Genomic DNA, 19,039 nt, shown 5'->3' on the forward strand with positions numbered 1-19,039 from the left:
GGTGTTCTCTCTGGACCTTGAAGTCTAAACTATCTTGGAGGAACATTCAGAGAGAGTTGGTTACATTTTGGACCCAGGCTGCTGAGCTGTAGACATCAAAGTGTTTTGCTCCTCAGTTCTGAACCAGAAGACGTGCTGGAGGTCGAGCGGCAGGTATTACAGTGCCAGGGAAGATCGTTCATCTTAGTCACAATCGCAAACAGCTTTCCTTGCCTCCCTCACGGTTCCTCCATTCATCCCCTTCCCTCACAATCCCCAAGAAGCAAAATGTGCTCACTCCTTTGCACAGGCAATGCCAGTAATGATGCTGTCAGGGCTGGGGGGCTCACTGGATCAAAGGGGCCTCTCTAGCAGGGCAGTGTGTGGGAAATGAGCCTTACTCCCCAGCCTGCCTCTGCTCTCATACACACTCTCTCTCTTGACATCAGGCATTCTTTTATCGTTTCCAATTAACATTAAAGAACAATAACATAGTGATTCAGGACAGTGACAAACAAACAAACAAAAAAACCTGGGACCCCTCCACAATAAAGCGCCACAGAGCGCAAGAAACCGGCCCATTTTAAAATTACTCTTTATTAACAGAGGGAAAGAAAAAAAATATCATATGAGGTAAATCCTTCACCGAGCAACTCACCAGGGAGACTGGTAAAAATAAATTGCACAGTTTTAATTTTTCTAGCAGCTTCCATGCTATTCTTTGAAACTGAGTACGAACCCCTTGGCCTAATCCCAAGAGCAGAGCTATAGTAAATATTGCACATTTAATGCCTAGGTTCCTTTTAGCACCGTTCAGACGGTGACTTCAGCTGCACAGCTTAGTCATAGCAGACATTTTTGTGGTGAAAGCATTAAACCCACATGCAGCTCTCTTTCTGTGGCCACTGGGGGTCATGCTCCCTTCCCATTAGCTGAATAAATCATAAAGTCGGCTTGGACCACCCAAGGAGCCCGGCCAGCATGCCACAGGCAATGCCTACAGCCGGCTATTTCTTTTCAGAATCTACAGGGAGGAAAAAAAAAAAAAAAGAAGCAGAAAAAGAAAAACAAGGTGGAAAACACACACACACACACACACACACACACACACACACACACACACACACTGCAAAACAGACTAGCCATAGGAAAACATGTGCTTTTTCAAAAATTGCAATCTCTTTGCAAAGAACTTGGAATTTTCTTTAGTTTTTTTTTTTTCCTATGTTGTTAAAAACAAGACAAGTTTAAAAGGAAAGCTGGTTAAAAAAACTAAAGCCACATGCATGTCTTCTAAACTGGAATTGGAGGGGTTGTTGTTGTTTTCTGCTGGTTGTAGATTGAGAAAGGCCACCCTGTGTGGCCTGCCTCTTCAGGTGATAAGACACACCACAGATGCAGCCAGGGAGCTGAGCATCCGGCTAACTGACAAGGCCAATGGGATTTAACAAGGAAGCCACCGTGTTGTCTAATGTCCCCTGTGTCAAGTGGTTCACTCCCCTGGGGCAGGAGGAATGGGGGTGGAAATGGGAGGAAGGTCTTTTCTGTCCCATTCCCATCAATCAGTAAATAAGATAAGAAACAGGAATTTTAAACACAACTATTAGCAGGCCACTGCTATCACTTCGCCAAACCACAGCTCATTATATTGAAGTTTGAGAGGAGAAGAGCAGAGGCCTGAGAAAGAGTTGCCTCTTTTCCCCTCTGCAATTTTAAAAACTCATTGAACTTTAAAATCACTCAGAAGTCTAACTATTATCTGCAACTGTGAATCTACTCTCACCCCTATCCCTCCACCAAGAAAACTGTGGCAAGAAGGTGGGCTCCCATCATCTAGCAGAGGTTCTTAGACCTGCAGCCCTCCGGGTTCAAAAGGAATGCATGGCCAAGTGGTCAAATGGCTTGTCTTCATGAACAGGCTTCTTCGGGCTCTCACAGGATTTGGCAATGTGTTTGCGAGCCTGCAAATGGTTATTTAAGAAAATGACCTTCAACGAATAGATTATTTACCCTTTGTTTCAAGTTAAGATAATCCATGTAATTTCTCCCTGAGTGTTCATGCACTCTCTAGAATATTCCAAGTCCTCATCACCTCCAGAAGAAATACTTCACTTGTCCACCACAGGCCATGTTATGGGTGATTTGTGACTGCTGCCCACTGGGAGGAAAGCAAGCTCATGGCCATCAGTCACACGTGTGACTTAATATGGTGAGTTTTAAGATCACCCTTAATCAAAGTTGTTCTGTATGGAAACATTCTTTTAGTGGTCAGCAGTCCAAATCCTAAAACTTTAGCAAGAAGACAGGCAAATCTTCCTTTTGATAACCTCCAGGCTGCTGTGAACTGGCTAATTAAAGATTTCATTTGCTACATCAGTCCATAGAACTTTTACTGTGTAATAAAAAACCTGCTTCCAGGACATTGTAGAGCAAGTTCTTTCCCCCACAACTTTCCTTCCTTTTTATTTATACACACATTTCCCCACATTGTAGACAACATAAAACATTCCTAAGCAAATGGCTCTGCAACGTCCTTCCTGAGTTACAGTGCTTGCAATAGGAGACCAACTCTTGCATCTTATCTAGCTGCTTATCTGTCACCCTCTGGATTGTCCTTGGAAATGGGACCATGTCCCTCTAATCAGAAAGGAATCAACATGGACAAAATGGCATGCTTCTGCATCTGTGGGGTCTCTACATTGCAGCAAAGTCAAACAGTTCTAAAGAAAATAGTACATGCACAATAGAAACTCTACTGAAAACAGATGAGAGTTAAGAATTAAATTTGGAAACAACTTTTTTCCTAATTAATAAGCATCAGTCAGTTGTGTGCTTAGTTCTTGCATAATCCTCAGCTCTCTCACTTAGCCTCTGACAGAATTGATGTGTGTGGGGATGCATGTGTGTGCTTGTATTGCTAATGCTGTGTTTGCATATGAAAGGGATATATATTTGGATGCACAGAGGGCATGGGAAATTCTCCTCATAGTTTGTAAAATTAAGAAAAAAATGAAGCAAATATTTTTTTGGATCTGAAGATAATGGCATTGAAGGGAGTACTCTGTTTCGCCAGCAATCATGTTGAAACATGTTACCTACCCTTAACGTGGTCTGTCTGCATTTCTCAAGATGAGACCTCATCATTTCTTTCCCAGAGGATTTCCTGCATAGCTGAGCACCTTCTGATTTCTGTTTGCCTTTCCCCAAAGTTAACCTGTCTCTCCCCTACAGGGTTGAGCCTCTATCACAAAATTAAAAGCCAGTATAGTAATAGTTATAGACAATGTGAGAAAATCAAATCCACCACAAAATTAGCACATATTTTCTCCTTAATGGCTAAAGTTAAATTAATGAGGAAGGATACTTTCACTAACTAGAAATAACAACACCCTACTCCCTGAAGCATTTAACAAGCAACCATTTTGATTTGCGTATGATTTATCCTTATATCAAAAAGCTTCTACAAGGTGCCCTGCCACTGTCAGAGGTGGCAGGCTGGTACCAGATAAAGAAATTTCTAGAGCTTTGGATCTCACATCAGCATTGTGAATATGTTTAGGTAAGATTTCTATCTATTTAATGACTGAGTTGTCTTATCTTGAAATAAAGAGTAATAATGGTATCTCAATAACCATTCCTATTATCACATGCTGGAGGCAAGGACGCGTGATACGGTCTTTGCTTCTATGAGTTCGCCAGTGAGAAAATTAACAAACAAAGATATACTATGCATATGACATCAGGAATTTCTCAGCTGTTGCTATAGATCATATGATGGCTTGGATGAGCAATGCATGCTTTATTATCAGTGCAGCAGTTCCTGTGAGAACTAAGGCAGTGCTGTGATAGGTCTGTGGCCGACAACCTGGAGAGCTTCCATTAAAAGGCAAGCAAATATTTTGTTGTACTCTAGGTTCTGAAAATAGACAAAGAGCAGCCACTACAGCCTTTCATTGGACTTAGGGCTTAGGAATGAATGTCTTTTACTGTGAGTGTTCCTGTGGGTGCCTGGTGTATCTCTCATTCTTCCTTCTTTCTCATCATCATAAGTCTGCTGCTACTTGCTGTTCTTACATCTTCTAAACAAGTAACTTAACTCTCATCACTATTAAGGTTCCATGCCATCAGCTATTTTACATGTAGGTCCTTTGGGAGAGCAGGGAGCTAAGCTTTGTATAAGCACCCCATGGTCTCTGATTTGTTCCCAATTTCCTCTCCCAGTGTTCTTCATCCCATTCCTACATAACCAAACTCAGGAGACCCTCTCAGGTAGGCATGACCCACTGTGTCCTTCCTTACACAATCACTGTTATCTAATCCAAACCAATTCTTCCTGCTGAGCCTGAAGAATTCCTCTTCTCACTTAATTAGTACATGTATTACCTTATACACGGTAAAAGCCATCACCTTGTGGTGTGGCCTAGGAGGAGTCCTGAAGGGTAGACTTGTACAGGGAAGTGATGGAACACATTGGTCAACCTTTGCAGAGAGTATTAGCCCATTGGGCAAGGCAGGCATACAAGCAGATTATTCCTGATGATATGATTCAGGACACAGAACAAGTATAAGGACCATCTAGGAACACACTGGAGGTGATAGATGGTACTGGTTAGAGACTCAGAAAAGCTGAAGACTAAATGACGGGGCAAACTGTGGGGGTGTCCTCACAAGGATCAGTGATGAGACGGGTATTAGGAGGAAAGTCAGCCTCAACCCAGCAACAGAGGAAAGGAGAAGTGAGCTGAAGCTTCAGGTGCTGTTTGGGTGATACTGAGTTCCTGCAGAGTGGCCTCGCTTTTGCAGGAAACAAAACCAGGTGTGGATTAGAGTGGAGCAAGGCAGGCGAGGGGGTGGGTGATGAGAAGGAAATAGAAAAGGACAAAAGAGAGATCAAAATTTCAATATTTGGTGAGAGGAATGCGAAATCTGAACAGGCAAAGAGATAACATGACCCCAAATTCCAAACTAAATAGGAAGGAGAGAGATTGAGATGATGCCGTGGCCTTCAGTAGGACCACACTGCCAAGGACAAGGCAGAGAGAAGACAGATTGTAATTTGTTCAAGGTCTTGCATTCAAAGATGCCACGGATACTTAGAGAGTAGCATGCATGGTTGAAAGGGAGGAGACATGCTAGGTATAGACTCTATGGCTGTTAGAATGAAGTTCAAAGTACCGTATACTAACCCAGTACCCCAGGTGGAATGACCCCTTCTTTGTGACTGGCAATCTTTATTCTTTGTCACTCCCTTGTCTATCTTCAGTTCCTTCTCCTAAAAAGTTAAAATAGTTCTTGAGTTCTTGGGTTCCTAGGCTTGGAGAGTCCCCCTTCCCAGCACATTCTGTTGTCAAAGGTTTATCATATAATTGTAATTATGTCCCCTTAACTGTCTTCTGTAGCAGGAAAATAAAAGACCCAGAGACAGATAATGAGGTCCAAGCTTCGAGCTGAACATCAGAGAAGCAAAGCAAGTAAGCCAGTAGATCTTATCTTTACCTGGCTGAAATGGCAATCCTGTCTCCCTGAATCCTCAGAGGCAAACTCTCTGTTCCTGTCTCCTCCTGCCTTGTATTCCTCTTTCTGCCCAGCCATATCCTCCTGTCTCCACCGCCCTAGTGCTGGGATTAAAGGCGTGTGATCCCAGGTGCTGAAAGCATCTTTGTGTGTGCTGTTTCTTTCAGGACTGGATCAATTTCATGTAGTCAGTGTGGCCTTGAACTAACAGAGACCTATCTACCTCTTAACGCTGAGTCCTGGGATTAGAGGTGTGTACCACCACAGCCTAGCTTCTAGAGCTAACCAGTGTGGCTGTATTTACATCCTGAACCCTCAGGCAAGGCTTATTAAATCATAAATAGTATATCACCACAGTCTTCTCCTATATTGAACATATTTCTCATTTTTACTACTCTGTTTTTGGTCTTCACAGGGTTTTATTCCCAGTAGACACTCAAAATCATTTGTATGACATGACAAGATGAGCCAACGATAACAAAAGCATCAGCAATCATACAGGTCAGGACATGAAGGCATGAGACAGGCAGATGGGTGATACTCCACAGGGTTAGTGAGTCTTTCCCCATGACATTTCTCCACATGCATTCAGAGGAAACCGATGTTCAAGTTGTGTGGTGGTCTTTGGTACTGTGGACATCAAAGACCCTGAAGACTGGGGTGTTTGATGATTTTTTTCTTTGGGGGTGGGTATCAGGTAGCAATTGAAAGCTTTAAAGTATTGGCGCCACTGAGATCAGAAAATGGTCTAAAAACCCCAAACCAAACTCTTCGGTTAATAATGGAGGATGAGAGACAAACTGGTGGATAATTTATCCAAAGAGAAGTGGGCAGTAAAGTTCCATGGCATGAAGTTCCAGTGGGGAAGGGACTGACGATCTTTGCTGGGTGTCTGGCCTCCAGATTTCCAGCCCATGGGAGCAAGGCCAGGCTGCCTAGAGGGATTAGCATGGCATTGCTGTGCTGGAACAGAACATTTGTTGAAAGTAGAGTGCATAAAATTTAGAACGTTTTTCAACACAAGGTCTTAAACAAACTGGCATTTTCTGATTAACGAAAGGTTAATGAAACCATTAATCAGAGACCTGTATTTCCTAAGCATCCTCATCTTTTTCCCACTTAGCACTTAAAAATATTTATCAAACTATCCTTTTTACTTATTAGCATTTGTTTCCTAATAATAAGTTCAGGAAAGAAAAATGTGAATGTGTCTTGTTCACTAAGTCCAGGAATGAAAAATGTAAATGTGTCTTGTTCACTGCAATATACATATGATTAAACAGGGCCTAGAGTAGAGTTGAATACTCTACCGTGAAACTCAAGTCCAGTTTTAAAATAGTCAATGTGTGTAATTAAATACTTAATTTTCCTATGTGGATTTTTTAAAAGATTGATTACATATTTAAGTTAGGAAAAATGAGTCTTTATTTATTTATTGAGTGCTGCATATTACCCAATCCAATTGTCCTCAGACGTCCTGCCCTACAATCTAGTGTATTTTAAATAATAGTCAAAATACCTCTCAAGAAACTATACTTGCAGAACTACTCTAAGACCACAGCTGTCCATCCACTTCTGCTTTCCACAGGAATAGTAAGTTAGGTGTTTTCCAGTGTGTTTTTGCATGATAAAACAGCAGTATCCAGGAGAATGAAATACTTCCAGGGCACAAATTATGCAAAATACTGATGTCCCTGTGATTATAGTAAAAACACCTGGCATTATAGATATTGAACAATGTGGCTTATGTGTGCAGATTAAGCAAGTAAGTATACAGAATGTCCAGCTTTAATAAGAATGGTTAGATAGGTAATTGTTTTCTTATAAGTGTGCCCTAAGTATTACACAGATCACGTCTCTCAGCAACAGGTGTTCTTTATCTGAAGTACAAGTTTAGCTGGGTGTTGCTTAGTCTGCAGTCCTATCCATATTCTTGTTTTCCTGTTACAGCTTAGAATAGGAGGAGGCTCCCAAGATTGGATAGTGAGCCCCCGTGGGAGCCTTGAATGGATTTCATTGCTAGCTCTTGCTTTTGATTCTGTCAACTAAATAGAAGTAGAAATGAGTCTTTGACAGCATGGACAGAAAAGGCTTTCACAGATGTCCTAGGTAATGACACAGCAACATATGGGGACCAGTAAGCCAGTTCCAAGGGAGCCGGCTGCCCCTCTCCTCTGCCCACTAGCTCCTCATGCCTGTGTATTAAGAGAAGTGGGGCAAGATGGGAGAGACACAACTTGTAAGCATATCTCTGACAGTTTACTTTTAATAACATTGTTTGTCTTGTGAAATTGAGTAGAAAAGTCAGTGATCAGTGGCAGCTTTAATGCTGTTAAACACCACCAGATAGCTAAACTATGTAAGAAGCTGCACTTTGGAAGTTCATTGACTCAGAGTTCCATTGGTAAACCCAGGAGAAGAAACCAAAAATGAGAAGAACTTGAACCAGAGAATGATTGAGACCCAACTATTGAATAAGGCAATTTGTGTAAAGATGCTGTCTTTGGGAATGCTTCATTCGAGGGGTCACAGAAAAAAATCTGAGACCAAAAAAGCATAGACACATATGGATGATTTTTTTTTATCAAATTCTAAGTTTTGTACTATTGAGACTGCCAATAGAGGCTCATAGCCAATCTTGCCTGGAGTTACTTATATATCCTCAGAAAAATGTTTAATATCCTGGACTTCACATTCCCAACCTATAAAATGAATCACCACAACAGGTGGCCATTCTCATAGAATTAGTATTAGACCACTTGTAATAATGAAGTAAAATGCTTTGAGAAACATCATATCAAAGCATTCAAGTTCACAAATGGTGAACAGGTGATTCTGATGAATTACTGTTCAATATCCCAAGTCAACTTTTGGATCAGGAAAATATAATTTGACCAAAATACCATTTTAGAAAGCAAAGCATCAATGAAAAAACACTTTGATTTTGAGAGTAAATAGGACTGTGCATAGCTGTACCTCAGCAGTTCTATAGGGAAACAGGTGTAAGACTTGTCCTTGTCCTTACAGCACTTGCAATTCATTTGGAGGGGAGAAAAGACACATTTACCACTGCAGAAATATCCAGTCTAGCTTGTGATTTAGGGCTCATCAATGACAAGGTCAGTAAGTTTCTTTTAGAGATCACAATGGAATATGAGCCACACATAGGAAACTGGTGTTCAGATAGGATCAAAGGGGCTTATGGAGCAAAGGGAAGGCAGAGCCATCCAGACAGGGGCATGCTGTAAGAATGCATGGTCACCCAGGACACCAACAGGGTTAGCCTGGCAGGAGGAAGATCTCACTGGGAACAGCACACAGTAAGAAGACATTAAACAAAACTATAGCAGGTAGAATGGTTATAGCTATAGTTTTGGACTTTTGAAAGTTACATGTCTATTTTTAAACATACCATATATTATGCATTATATGTAAACACAGATACACTATACATATATTTCGTGGATGCACTCTCTATAGTAGTATAATAATATACAATGAACATTGTATTTGCACTCTCTGTTATCCCAAAATGTAAGTCTTGAAAGCAGAGACTGACATCTGTTCAGAATAAGACTTTGAAAGAGAGCCCACGCACCCAAAGATTGGCCTGTGTGTGAAACCATACCCGCAATCTTCACAAGTTTTATAGCTCAGGGTACTTCCACTTAGCTCTGCACGGCTCATGACTTCTGCATTCATGCTTTTCCTGATCGCTACATTCCTGGTTACTGTTTGCTCAAGTTCTGCTGTAGAATAGATTAGTTTCCCCATCTTCTAAGCCCCCTCCCTCAGTGTGACCTGCCATGCAGAGGACAGCCACTGTGGTTTCTGCTGTCATCCCTTCTCCACATATGACTTATCCTGAAAAAGAAAAAAAAATCTCCATTTCAACACGGGGAGATTGGTTGCATTACAAACCTTTGTTAACTCAAAGTGATTTTGGTGGATTACTAAAGACCATGTATCTGTTCATGCAGCAAGTCCAGGCCTTAGAACAGGAAAAAAAATATTTAGCAAGAATATTGCTTTGATTCTGGAGAGGGGTACCTGATAGAACACTGTCTTGTTCTCCCCGCCAGTCCCCTGAAAGACATCCTGGCCTTCTAGGTTTAATTTCCTGCATCATTGTCAGTCAACACACTATTAGATACAGCGTTTCCAAGGAAAGAAAAAAAAATTAGTGATGGTTTTACCCCATGTTGTCAATGAAAATTTTACATTGGCCAAGTCTGGATTTCTTTGTTGAGATTTTGAACACAGCTTTGGGATATGGATTTAATAAAAAGTGACCTATGAAACAATTCTGTTTTAGTCCATTGGTAATGAGGAGTGGATTGGCCACGATGATGTCAGTGGTGACATCACTGAATAAGCCTTCAATTCACTAAGTAGCTTGGAGGTCTGAGAAGCCAGAGTTTTTAAGCTGCTGCCAAGACCCAGTTCTCAGTATCTTCATCAGCTTTTAAACCATCATCATTTTAGGCACGTCTGTGACAGTCAATTACATTACTAAAACCCAGCCTACCCCATGGTATTGTGCATGGGTTTCTTGTTGAAAGGCCACTGAGAAAGAATCCAGACACTGTGAGCCACTGTCCATGCTTCATGTAAATGCTCCTTTGAACAGCTAAGGAAATTACCAATAGCCCAATGGATGTGAAGATTTTGTAACTGATGGAACACTACATGTTACAGGAGGATTGCTGCTCTGCTCACAGTTGTTTTCATTCTTCCCCATAGAACTCTTCAGTATGTATGTGTGTCTTGGGGTTCAGGAACTTTATCACTTTTTGTAGATTTATATTAGGAGACCAATTTTTGTTAAATTATTTTTTAAGGTGCATACATTTCAATTTATTTAAGTCCTGAAATGTTATATCTTTAAATTTATTATACATATTTAAGAAGTTTCTTAAATTTCAATCAAATGAACACAACTTTGCCTCTCTCCATAACTAGGTATTACTACACCTAACCTTGGATGCTAAACACAGACGGGAATCTTGACTGGAGTTGTAGTCTCTGTGCTCTCTGCATTCTTCCATGTTTTCTTCTTAATTCCATGTGACTTTGCTGGGCTTTGGAGTGTTATTTTGCCTTATTCATGACATACTTTTATTCTGTGTTACTTTATAGAATTCCTTAAATTCCAATGCAGTAGTAGGTGCTCTAGTATATGTAATATTTATTCTGTCTTTAGTAAAGCCATACAGACAGGTGCATATTTTCATTTTTTTCCCTTTCTTCACAATGGGGGAAAACAAGGACCTGTACAAGCAAACTGATGGGTAGAACTTCTAAAAGATCTCTCAAAAAGATGGATTTTCTTCTTTTCTTTCTTTGTAGATATGATGGCAAGAGCTATGATCATTGTACAAGTAGAGGATCTTTTGAAGATGGTGACTGACAAAGACAAGCCAGGAACCCTTAAGGCCCCTGGAGCACCTATGATGCTATAGAGCTGCTGAGACATGCCCAAGTTATTCCAGCATAAAGGACAGGAAAGTGACCCTCGGCTTTATTTTAGGTGCTCTAGTTTTCCAAGCCAGTTATTAAGGAGTCTATGAGTGTTTCTAAAGAATTCATGCTGGGAGTCTTTTTGTCTATTGGACTATTTTAAGTCATCATTTCTTTTTAAGATTTCCAGCCTTACTTGAGACACAAACTCCTTAAAATGAAGAAATTTAATTATTGAGTTTATGTCAGTGTTGTATTCCTTTACAGTTTAATAGAACATTACGTATAAAACTGTAAGTCACTTGACAAGACTTTTGTTGATGTTAGTGTCAATATTAAAACTATTTGAGACCTTAAAAATATGAGTTTCCTGATTAGAGATAGACTATACAGAGATGGTGGAGAGGAAGAGAATAATATATATATAATAATATATATAATAATATGTCTTACGTACGTGTGTGTGCGTGCGTGAGCGTGTGCGCGTGTGCTCGCACGTGCGTGCACATATACATGCACTGATTTCTTTTTTATTTAAATTTGAAACAAGCTTATTTTGTATGTCATTTCAAGTTCCCCCACCTTCTCCTCCACTCCTGTCCCTCCCCCAACCCCTGTCCCATCCCCTTTCTGCTCCCCAGGGAGGATGAGGCCTTCCATGGGGAGTCTTCAAAGTCTGTCATACCATTTAGGGCAGGGCCTAGGCCCTCCTTCATGTGTCTAGACTGAGAGAATATCCCTCTATGTGGAATGGGCTCCGAAAGTCCATTTGTATACTAGGGATAAATACTGATCCACTACCAGAGGCCCCATAGACTACCCAGTCCTCCTAATTAACACTCACATTCAGGGGGTCTGGGTCAGTCCTACACTGGTTTCCCAGCTATCAGACTAGAGTCCATGAGCTCCCCTTGTTCAAGTCAGCTGTTTCTGTGGATTTCTCCAGCCTGGTCTTGACCTCTTTGCTCATCATTTCTTCCTCTCTGCAACTGAATTCCAGGAGTTTGGCTAAGTGTTTAGCTTGGTTGTCTGCTTTTACGTCCATCAACTACTAGATGAGGGCTCTAGGATGGCATATAAGTTAGTTATCAATCTCATTATCAGGGAAGGGCATATAAGGTAGCCTCTCCACTGTTGCTCAGACTGGTAGTTGGGGTCATCCTTGTAGATCTCTGGACATTTCTCTAGATGCACTGGTTTCTTCTCTCACATTTGGCTTGGTTCTCAACCATGACATTTTACAACACTGTTTTTTAATCAGTAAAAGTAGCCATGATAGAGATTTCATTAAGTTGCAAACTGTCAGATAAATGTAACTTAAAAGGAAGAAAACGTGTTTTGACTCATTCTTTTGGAGGTTCAGTCCATCCTGGAGAGAGGGTGTAGCAGAGCAGAGCACCCAGTCACAAGGCCAAGGATCAGGAGAAGTAACGTTTGTACTACCTGACTCCTCTACCCCTTTCTTCCATCAGTGTTCCCAGTACATGAGACAGTGTCACATTGATTCAGAAATTGTCTTTTATCCCGAGCAAATCCTTCCTGAAATGTCTTTCACATTTCCATTCAGGGGCATACCTTCTTAATTTATTAGTCACTTTTTAATCCAATTAAGAATAATTATCTCTTTCTCAATGTGATATCAAAATACATCCTTCATCATTTTTTTTGTAGTTAGGCTCATTTCATATTATTATTATTTTCTTATTTTATATATCAATCCCAGTTCCCTCTCCCTCGTTCCATCCTCCCCCCTCCCGGCCACCCTCCCATCCCACCGCCCCACTCCACATGTAGGGTGATGCCTTCCAGGAGGGATCAACAAAATCTGTCAAGTCATTTGGAGTAGAGACTAGGACCTCCCTCATGCCTCTAGGTTAAGGGAGTATCCCTCCATGGGGGATGTGCTGCCAAAGTTCTTTCGTGCACCAAGGATACATCCTGGTTCCACTGTCAGAGGTCCATTAGACTGCCCAGACCTTCTAACTGTAACCCATGTTCAGGATCTGAGTCTGTCCAATGCTGGTTTCCCAGGTATCAGTCAGGAGGTCCATTAGCTCTCCCTTGTTCAGATCATCTGTCTCTGTAGGTTTCTGTAGCCTGGTCTTGTCCCATTTTCTTATCACTCGTCCCTCTCTGCATCTGGATTCCAGTCCGACTCAGTGTTTAGCTATATTGTCTGCTTCTGTTTCCATCAGCTACTAGATGAGGGCTCTATGATTTTAGATAAGTTAGTCATCAATCTCATTATCAGGGAAGGTCATTTATGGTAGCCTTTCCACTGTTGCTCAAATTGTTAGTTGGGGTCATCCTTGTAGGTCTCTGGACATTGGACATTTCCCTAGAGTCAGTTTTCTCAAACCTGCCCTCTTTATGGTATCTTGGTATCTGTCTTTCTTCCCTTTTCTTTCTTTTTTTCTTTTTCTTTTTCTTTCTTTCTTTTTTTTTTTTTTTTTTTTTTTTTGCTCTCCCTGACTCAGTCTTCCTAGTCCCACATGCTCTCCTCTCTTCCCCCTCTCTTTCTCCTAGATCCCTCTCAACATCCTTAGCTATCAGAAAAATGCAAATCAAAACAATTCTGAGATACCATCATACTCCTGCCAGAATGGCTAAAATTAGAACACCAATGACAACTTATGCTGGAAAAGATGTGGAGAAAGGGGAACACTCCTCCACTGCAAATTTGTACAGCCATTTTGGAGATCAGTATGGCAGTTCTTCAGGAAAATGGGACTCAGTCTACCATAGGACCCAACAATTTCTGTTCCACACTCATACAAGAAGGACATCTGTTCAACTATGTTCATAGAAGCATTATTTGTATTAGCAAGAACCTGGAAGCAACCTAGATGCTCCTCAACTGAACAATGGATAAAGAAGATGTGGCACATTTACACAATGGGGGAAAAAAAAAACAGAATCTTGAAATTTGCAGGCAAATGGTTGGAACTAAAAGAAACCATCCTGAGTGAGGTAGCCCAGTCACAAAAAAAAGGCACATGGTATGTACTCACTCATATATGGATTTTAGACACAGAGCAAAAGATCACCAACCTATAATTCACAATGTCAGAGAAACTAGGATACAAGGAGGATTCTAAGAGATTCATACAAGATCCCTCACAGAAGGGGAAAGGAACAAGATCTCCTGAGCATATTGGGGGTGGGGGGGCAGTGAGTGGAGAGGGAGCTAGGAGAAAGAGAAGGGGAGGAGAGGGGAACATGTCAAAATACATCTTAATCTATATCTTAATAATCTCCCCAGAAGTCTTATGATTATCTCATAGATCTAAACACATTAGATCCATCTCTAAGTCTCTGTAGTCTCAACAGCTCTACTTTTGTTACAAGGGTCAAAGTGGATGTCTCTTAAGAGACTCAAGGGAAACTTTTATCTTCTTTTCTTTATTTATTTTTCTCTTATTTTACATATCAATCCCAGTTCCCTCTCCCTCCCATCCTCCCATATCCCCCACTGCCATCTCATCCCAGCCCCCATCCACTCCCCAGGGAGGGTGAGGCCTTTCATGAGAGATCATCAAAGTCTGTGGAGTCATTTGGGTCTAGGCCCTCCTCCTCATGGGAAACTCTTAACCCTGAGCCTCCATCAAATCAAGAGCACACATTTCTGATCCACACGGAGATAATGGGATAACAAGAAAGAGCTGATATAGCGCAAGATAAAACCTAGTGGGCAGAGAATAAATCTTGTACCTCCATGTCTATTGTCTGAGGCATGTTTTATAGTAGTGAGATTCCAAATGGCTTTGTCAACACTGTTCTTGATGCCTTACTATTGGGGGTCCACATAGCTTCTCTCTTTGGCTGGTTCTACCCATCATTGCCTGTTTTTCTCCTCAGCAGATGGTCCATGTTCCTGTAATTGTTAACATCCTGAGGTGTTCATTATGCATTCAACTTCATCTTCATAGATTCATGTATTGCCCTAGCAGAGACTTCCTCACAGCTATCCTAACCTCCCCCCTCTAAGCTTTCCCTGAAACCTGGTGGAATCCTTCATGGCTGTATAGCTCTTGTGTCCTGAATGCCTGCTAAGCGATCCTGTGGACAGTGTCAAGATCTGTCGTCAGTGTAAGTAGTAGTGAGATGATCTTAAAGAATGGTTCCAGCAATCTCTGAGTATCTAAAAGGGAGAGACAATTATCTAGTTGCTTGCTCATATTAGGTACAGTCTAGCCAGTTCCACAAATGCTTTTTAGGAAATTTCCTACTGCTCTGACATAAAGTAGCTGGTGGCTTTTTAATGTCTATACTCTTTTTAACAATGCCATCTTTTTTTGTACCATCTTCAGTGTAAGGGCTCAAAGCCAGATTCGTGTCTGCATTAGGCAGATGCTCTGCCACTGAGTGACATCTCCACCCCTTGGAACTACATTAAATATATTCATCATATCAACAAACTGCATTGAAAGTTTTTGTTTTGTTTTGTTTCTACTTTACTTTTGAGCTTCTAATTGCATCTGTCAATCTGGCTAAATATTCACATGGCAGCTTTAATACTGTGTAGACTTGTAATTTACTCCACTATCATATTTAGTCCATTACCTTTAACTTTCACCTTTCACAAGGTCTCAGAACATCTGTAAAATGTCGAGCAGTTGTTTTGCAGATGTAATACGCATGGCTTCCGAGCCCATCTCCCTTTTTCTCCCATCTGAAACATCATGAGCACAGCCTGTATACACTCCACGTGTGTGGAGATTTTCAGAGCTCCCTCCAGCGCCACTCATTAAGTTCTGCTTACAATATGCCAGGCTCTTTAGTCCACTGCACTGTTTTGTAAATCCCAAATCCAGACTGCTTCTGAGGGCTTAAGAATTGCATTAGTCATGGCATTGACCTTATTTTCTGAGACACTTTTCTATGTCAGATACTTTTTTAAGTGGCAGAATACCTGTCAGAGACACATTAACAGAGAAAATGTTCACTCTGCTTCACTGTTTCAGGATTTGGGGTTCGCCATGATGGAGGGCATGATGTAACAGAGCAGTCACCATCCCCACTGTCATCATCCCTGGGGCAGAGAGAGCCCCAGGGAACCTGACCTTCTCTGCCTCTGCTTTATTCCACCAGACTCCCACCTGTCTCCTAAGGCACCCAGGGATGTCAATGTCAGAATTTTACTTGAAGACTTTTTTTTAAAAAAATTGCAAGTCCAGAATTAGGCCAGTGAACCCACAGGAGCACAGGTCCAAGTCTGTCCATGTGCAGATATATTCTTTTCTCTAAAGCAATAGATGCCTTGAACCCAGGGCCTTGCTAAGGGCTCTCTCCCAAGCCACACCCAATGCTTTCTATTTATTTTTGTTTTGAGATAGTGTCTTCTTTAGTTGAGTAAGCTGAATGTGAACTGTCATCTTCCTGTCTAGCCTCTTGAGCAGGTTGAGATTTTAGGCATCTTTCACTAGGCCTCCAGAGCTGTGAGTTCTGGCCTCATGTCAGCTGAGTAAAGAGAAAGAAATACCATCAAATCTCTGCATCTAGCTTACTACTGATCATTTTCTCAAATTCCACTGATGAGCAGAGGAGAAGGCTTGGACATGGGCAAGATGGTGTGATTTAGTGGGGGAGCCTCAGGTTTTGGCAACCAGACAAGTGGAGACTAAGCATGCTCCCTCCCATGCATCACTCTCTCTACTTTATAATCTATCACTTTTAACATGAGCACTGAGGAGGGTTTTGTTTGACATTTCTACTGATTTCAGGTTTCTTATTAATTGCAGAGATAATTGTGCTTGTTTAATGACCTCCAGTGATTTTTTTTAATAAATAACAACTGGAGATAAGCTTAAAATATTTTCTGAGAGTGAGAGTCATTTCAAAAGAAACAGGAGGTATATTCATCAAGTACCTGAGTCAATAAGAAGGGATCCAAGTTCTCTGAAATATCAACCACATCTGGAGACTAAAATTGATGTCATTGGTGTGTCTGTGACCAAAAGAAAACACAAATCACATTCATTTGCTGGACCCAAATCAGTTTGGTACCCCAAGACTATTCCCTGTGACTGCCTCCCTGTGAGCATCATGTTAGCCAGAAGAGAGTGGCTGGGACCCCAGGCAAACTTGACCACACTGGTTAAGAGAGATTTTAATATCAGGCTCAAGTTTAGAAAGGTGTTTCTAAAGCCTAGCTCTCCAAATTTAATACTCAAGTGCCTGCATTATTTATCAAACCATTAGGTAAGTACATCGGCAATATTTTAACATATTGACATAGTTGACTTGATCATGTTAACAATAACTTTAGTTTGGGGCAGAAAGCAACTAGGGCACTTCTATTGCTTTCTTTAAAATCCACAAAGATATAACTTAAAAACAAAAACCCCTAAATATACCATCAAGAGGATCTTAACTCTATAAGCTTGTGGATTAAATCCATCTAACCCTATATCTCAACACTTTCGTCAACCGATCACAGAGATTGCTTGGTAATAGCTGTTTTTTTTTTGTTTTTTGTTTTTTTTTTTTTTTTAAATCTTATCTGAATGTCTTCTCCTTGGCTGTATTTCTTCTCCATTTAAAGTCACTTTCCTGAGAGTGATGTCCATTTTGAGCATCTGAGTATATTTGTAGAACTAGTAGTTATGGTAACAAGACTAAGTTTACATGTCTGTCCACATCAGCACCATGTACTCAAGATGGACTTCAGCTGCCAAAAAGGTCACTCCAAACTTGCTTGCACAAACCTGTCTTTATGCCCCTGTTTATTATGCTCCCATGTAGTAGATGTCTCAGGCACTGAAAAGCACGACCATATATCAACAGCTCTCTGGTGGTTCCGAGTGTTCTAAACAAGAGCAAGGGTGCACTGAACCTCCCATGTAAACTTTATACAACAGTTTCAGCAGAACTGTAATTATTTACAAAATGATGGCATGAGAAATCTCTGGATTTATATCTTACGTTAAAGTAACTTAGATGGTGTTCGCATAATTCTTGTATTCGTGGTAGGCTTGCAATTTATTTCGCTTTATTTGGGTTGCACTTGATATAGCTCTATGGCTGTTTTCATTGAAATTTCAAAAGGAAAACAATAAAGATTGAACAGGTTTTTGAAAATACATGGCCATTAAGTCTGGCATATTCATGGTGCTGTAGAAACTTGAATTTATTTTTGCCTGGGTACAAAATATTGTGCACAGGTAATATAATGTAAAGTCCATATTTTCCTCTTTTTTGTTTTTATGACAAGTTAAAGTAAGAGAAAATAGGTCATTTTAGAAAAATATCTATAGATACTGAGCCAACTAAATCAGGTGGAATTTGGAACTTCATGTCCCTTTTAAAATTTTGTTTCATGTCCAAACTAGCAAATCTCAGCACAAAGCTCCCTTTGAGGCCAAGGGGACTCCCTGTTTGTACTGGCATCTCAGGGTGGGCATGAAAAAAAGGAATGAAGCCTCAGAGAACATGGAAAAACCCCACTTCTGCGACGATGGCAATCCTAAATTAAAGTGATGCGTAACATGTGTTCTATACTTAAAGTTGGCTGTAAACTGTATCATTTAGTAGCTGACAAAGATTATATTTTGTCACTTATGTAGTATCTATATCTACTGTCAAGTCCTCTTCCCATGCCAACAGAGACCTTATGACACTGAGGTCTTCCATAAAGGTAACAGGAAAGATCAAATGGCTTATCCGAAAAGCCAATTCTGTCTTCCTTCTTCTTTCACACTTGTGAAGCTAATTTTTGTTTTTGCACCAGAGCTCTTGGTTCATATGTCAAAATCACCTTCAGTGTATTCCTCCAAGGCATGTCAGTAAATGCTCAGTCATAAGATCTTGGGTCTTATTACTATCAGCATTCTGTCCAGCCCTTAACTAACTATTGCCCCAGCATCACTGTATGATGATGGAAAAGGGTGTTTTATTTTGCTTTATTTTTTTTTAAATCATATCTTCATTCAGCAGCAGAAAAACTGAAAGGGGCCAGTCAGCAGTGTGTTTTGCTTAAGACAGGAAGTGTGAGGGCTTGCAGGGAGGCTTGACTCTAACGGGATGGCTTGTTCTGCACTAGGCACAGCTTTGGGACTGCCTGCTGATTTAGAAATATGAAGAAGAG

The sequence above is a fragment of the Phodopus roborovskii genome, unplaced genomic scaffold (assembly GCF_943737965.1).
Source record: "Phodopus roborovskii unplaced genomic scaffold, PHOROB, whole genome shotgun sequence".
NCBI classification, from domain to species: Eukaryota; Metazoa; Chordata; class Mammalia; order Rodentia; family Cricetidae; genus Phodopus; species Phodopus roborovskii.